This window comes from Chiloscyllium plagiosum, unplaced genomic scaffold (genome assembly GCF_037043375.1).
Source record: "Chiloscyllium plagiosum isolate Xiang-an unplaced genomic scaffold, Cpla_swu_hap1 HiC_scaffold_40, whole genome shotgun sequence".
Taxonomy (NCBI): domain Eukaryota; kingdom Metazoa; phylum Chordata; class Chondrichthyes; order Orectolobiformes; family Hemiscylliidae; genus Chiloscyllium; species Chiloscyllium plagiosum.
The window spans coordinates 15,372,366-15,378,183 of NW_028270178.1; positions in this window are offsets into that span (position 1 = coordinate 15,372,366).

Sequence of the window (5,818 nt, forward strand, 5' to 3'; positions counted from 1 at the left end):
ATTGTCCCGCACAGTTCGCTACTCTTCTGAATCCGAAGTATGCAAATGTAGAACAATGAAGACAGCTTGTGCAGTCTGGTGGTTGGTAACATTTTGCACTGCACAAGTGCTTGGCAATGAAACGATCAAACAAGAAATTATCTAACCGTCTTCCATTGACATTCAACAAACCTAAAACATGAAGGAGCAAAGTTAGGCCATTCCACCTGTTGAACATACTAAAGATCTTCTTGCGTGCATACCCACTAACAGTACCACACTTACTTTTTGTTTGTATTGCAGATGCCCTTTTCTTCTGCGTCTTCTGCCAAAAATTCAGTTTTTCCATCATTAACTCACAAAAGGCTTGTTTCTCTTCACATTTCCCCAGTCCATCCAGATCTTCCGAAACTGTTGGCACCTTCTCCATTAAAAACTCAATTTTCAGCCTATAGATGTCAGAGGTAAGCACTTACCTGCAAATACAGGTAAGTGCTTACCTGTTTTTGCATTATTTTCATTCCTTTCCCTGAGTTCCAAAAATAGTCATTACCAATCTGTCTGCTGCTTTTTAAAATTCAGAGTCATAGACAACAGAAGAGGTCATTCAACTCATTAATCCTTCACCGACTTATTTACACTAATCCAACTTTCCTGCACTCAGCTCAAACTTTTATGTGTTATGACAATTCAAGTGCTCATCTTCGTACTTTCCCAACACTTTCAGGTTTCCTGCTCTTTCTGCACTTCCAGATAGTGCAATCCAGATTCCAACACTTGCAGGAGGAAAGTATTCTTCAAATCTCTTTTGAAGCTTCTTCACTTCATTTTAAAAACATAACCTCCCGCTCCCACCACACTCCCCTCCTCCCACAATTATTGACTATTCAACCAAGGGAAGAAAAGTTATTTTATCCACACTGTTCCTGTCCTACATAATCTTATCCAACTAACCTTTTCTGCTATGAAGAAAATAAACTGAACTTATCCAGCCTCTATTCATCGCTGAAATTCTCCACCCCAGGAAACACCTTGGCCAATCTCCTCTGCACCCCTTCCGACACAACTACAACAAAGCAATCTTTTCTCATCAACTATACAAATCAAACTTTACTCTTTCTGTCTTCCTATTTTATTATCCTTCCTCTATAATATGCTGAAATTTTGTCTCTGTCACTTAATTAATTCCAGGTTGGTTATTTCCTTCTCCTTCTGCCACCAGATCTACCATTTTCTTTCTGTGATTGGGGATGACATTCGCTTTTATAAATCTTTCAAATCAGTCTAAGGATCCATTTTTTATTGTGACATGGCCTAATTGATTCAAAACCTGCAAAACTTCAAATCATGGTCGGTTCTCTGAAAAAAGCACGATATTGGGGTTTCTTTTTACAGCAAAAAAACTACTGCAGCTGCCTTTCTGCCAGTAGGTCTCTGGGCATCCTGTGTCGACTCGTCATATCACATCATTTGTTCAGTGAAAATTGTATGCTGTTGTGCTTCCGGCATTGCACAGTTTTGTGAGCGTACATCAGAAAAAAAGTTGGTGTTTGTGATTTCTGTGCTATTTTGAGACTTAATGTAACCTCCCAGACATAATTCTTGTTCCAACATTTGCCAAACATCGTGTTATTTTTCAAGAAGATGCAAGGAATATTGTTATTTTTGACGACCTTATCGCAATTCTGTTCATGCACCTAATATATGTGAAAACGTCCTCTCTCATTGCTTGGGACTGGCAAGGTGAATGTAAAACTGTGAGCATATATGGTGTATTTGTGGTCATGCGAGGGGAATAGCCATCCAAACGACTAAATTGCAAACGTTTGGAAATGGATACAAAGCTGCATGGAAACTACTGTCATTAAATAAATTTAAACCAAAGCTGTCTCTGTAATCTTCATTACAATGAAAACACGCCATTAATTCTTGTGAAAACACATCTGAGTCTTGAATGCCATTTAGGGAGGGTAAACTATTATTCTTACTTACGCAAATGTCTATTCAGCATTGTCTGGCTGATTTTAAAGGGGTCTGGAAAATACCCAATTCAAAGGCAAACGCACACAATAACACACACACACACACACTAACAGATGCTCACCACGCACAAGCAAAGTCCATGGACAGACAGCAAGCTTACGTTTCGAGTCTACCTCTCCAGCATTGTTTTCGCTTTGTAGAGTAGAGATTTGGCAGTTTTTGTTTTGCGTCTGAGTATTATTCAGACAATACCCAGAAGAGTGAGCTTGTTGATTATGTGCGTGTGTGAGACAGAAAGAGAGAGAGATACAGACAGACAGAGAGAAGCAAGCAGGAATTTGTAAATGATTGGCACGATTCCTGTTTTGACTCTAATGTGCGCCCCTATTTGCAATGATCCCATTACTCTTGTGCTTGGATTCAATTTGTAGTCCACAAGAGTATCTTTTCCTCTGTTTCTTCTTCCAATATGACAACTTTCGTTTTAACTGACATCTCCATGTGTTTGCGCATTTTATTGCTCTATCTAAGTCCTCGCACTTTCTGAAAATTTGAAGGTTCTTCAATCCGTAACCTTTTAATTACACTATGGAAACCCAATGCCTGAATAGGCACTGAAAGTAAGAAATGTAAAGGAACTAATTCTGATGTCTGTAAGGACCTACCACACCGTTTTCTCTGGTCGGAAAACCAGAGGTTTTCTGTAAATGTAGGGAGAGGCACCTCAAGCCTGCTGCACTATTCAATAAAATCATGACAAATACCACATTGATCACATCCACTTTCTTGCCCTTTCTCGAAAACCCATGGTTCTCAAAATAATCAAAAAACGTTCTGTATCAGCCTTAAATATACACAATGTCGCTGCCCCAAAAGCTCTATGTGGCAAGGCGTTCCAGGACTCACAACATTCTGAGACAAGAAATTCCTCCTCAACCCAGTCTTAAATTGGTGTCCTTTTACAAATCCATCAGGAAATCTTTTCACAATGTGACAGATATGTTCTCATTAGTCCCTCACATATTTACCCTAAGACTTCCCTGTTCTCATACAACAATCCCCTTTATATACGGGCCAACGTTGTATTAGCTTTCTTAATTACCTGCTGCATGCCACTTGTTAGCTTTCTGTCTTTCATGCACAGGTTCTGACAAGTCCCTCTAAGTTGACTGATTTCTGCAGCTTGTTCTCTATTTAAATTCTATGATTTCAAAACCGATTCACTAAGGTCCCCGCACAGGATGACCATGTATCAATTGCTCCTTTAGAATTTTGAATTACAATTTAGAATTTATTGTCATATGTACTTTTGCAAAAAGAAATACAATGTTTATCTGTTCACAATGAAATCCGCTTTGTGGAATCCAAAAAGCCTTTTGTCCACTGACCAATTTTCTTTTGCTAGAGTTTAAGACAACACACTACAATCTCCATTGTCGTTCTGTTTAGAACATGGGGTTTCTGAGGTAAAAACACTACAACTATACATTAAGAACCCTATTGGCTTCGGCTGTTGTCCTTTCATCTCTGCTCTTCGTTACTTCATTACAACATGAAGCTAATTTTTCAGATAATCTATCCCAGTTAGTCTTCTGTGCTGGCTGACTTCCATGTTTTCGCAAATAGAAATTGGTATTTCCCATCATAATACGCTATGATAGCTTTTCTAACCTTCGCATTAGTCTAATTTTGCTTTATTCACTTCAGGGATGTGGCGTTGCTGGCAGGTCCCAGCATTTATTGCCCACTTCCTAGTTGTTCTTGAGATGATGGTGGTGAGTTCCCTTCATGAACCGCTGCAGTCCACCTGCTGTGTGCCTGGATAGGGTATTCCAGGATTTTGTTGCAGCAACACTGAAGGAATTACGATATATCTCCACGTCAGCATGGTGAGTTGCTCAGAGGGCAAGTTGCAGTGTTGGTGTTCCAATGTATCGGCTGCCTTTGCCCTTCCAGAGGAGAGTGTTGAGGATCTTTGGCGAATTTCTGCAGTGCATCATGTAGATAGTACGCACTACTGTTCCTGAGCGTCGATGGTAGAGTGAGTGACTGATTGCATTTCTTTTGCTAATCAAGTGAGATGCTTTAGCCTGGCAATATATCACTGTCTCCTCACTATCGATGCGTCAATATCATGGAAGTTCTTCTCTAATGGAATTGTGCGTGTAGATACAGCACATTGTCTGCACCATTCAAGAAGGCAGGTCACACTACCTTCCCACCGTCAACTGGGACCAGCAATACAAAGTTAGGGGCGCCCACATCCCATGAGTGAATTGAAAAAAAAGACAATTCGTGCCTTGTTCTCCCTTGCAAAATGAACAATTTTCCAGCAATGATTTGTGGATGTGAAGCACCACTTACTTGCATTATACTTTATGTCTTTGTTTACAAATTCAAACGACCTATGATTTTTTTTATTTATGGACAGTTTCATCTTGCCTGGCCACATTCAGTGCTCTGCTCCTGAATTGCTCTCGAAGTTCTACCACTGTCCCGATATTGCTTCTCTGTATTTCTTCTACCATAAAAGCATTGCCTTAATTTTCTCTGCATTGAAACTTACTTCCCAGGTATCTGTTTATTTCGCCAATTTTTCAAAGTCTCTCTGATTTTGCTCAGAGATATCCTCACATTGCAGACATTTCTGCTGCATGTGATTCTCCTCACAAGTATCCTTAGCCACTTTCACAGCTTATCTTTTATTTCTTTGACATCAACTATTGGAAACAGATGGCAATCATAATTCAGGATCATAATACACTTAGATAAAAATGCTAAACAGTAAACGTGGTTCTGTCAAGGGCGTGTCGTGTCTGACAAATACAAATGAGGTGTTTGACGAGTTGCTCTCCCTTGCAAAATGAGCAACGTTCCAGAATCATACACCATTTGCCAATTCTTTGCCCACTTCCATGTTTTTCGAAAACTTTTTCAGATAATTATCTTAAGATGAGCGAAAACTTGGGTTGAGAGGTAATGCAGAAAACAGAGAATAGGAACATTAGAACAAAAGTAATTTACTTGATTCTTCGAGCCTGACCAAGCATTTAATAAGACCATTGGTTGTTCGTATTTCATCTTCAACTTTACTTTCCCGCATATTCCTTTACAGTACAGAAGGAGGCCAATTAACCCATCGTGTCTGTACAGATTTTTGAAGGAACTGGTTCCATTCTCCAACCGTAATTCCACTTTCCTCTAACTTTATCCTTTTCAGAAATATACCCAGCTCTCTTTTAAAATCTCCTGTGGAAGCAACCTCCACCACTGTCTAGCGCATTCCAAATCCTAACAATTCTGAGTTAAGAAGTTTATCCTTATCTTGCTCCTAGCTCTCTTGCCAACAATCTTGGCAATATGACCTGTAGTTCATTAAATGAACTCGTGCAAACAAAATACCATTCATTACCCTGCAAAAAAGATGTTTGTCATATTGAACAAGTCCAAAATGTCAGCTCTTAATTTTCTCTGCTGCAAGGAGATTAAGTCTAATGTAGCTAGTTTTTCCTTATATCTACAATGCTTTGTTCCTGGTGACATTCTGGCAATTTACCTTTCCACGTTTTTTTCTGAGTTTAACATCTTTCCTTCAATATCATGCCCAGACTTGAAAACGATTCCCCAAATGTGGTCCCACCGATGATTTGTCGATGTCTAGCATCACTTACTTGCTTTTATACTGTATGATTTTTCTTTTAATTTTAGGAATTCAAGCATCCTGTAAAATTCTTGTCAACTGTTTTCACTTGCCTGGCCACCTTCAGCGAATTATGTACGTGAACCCGGAGGTTCCTCTGTTCTTGAGTTCTTCTCAAAGTCTTACCACTGAGTCTATATTTCCTCTCTGTACTTC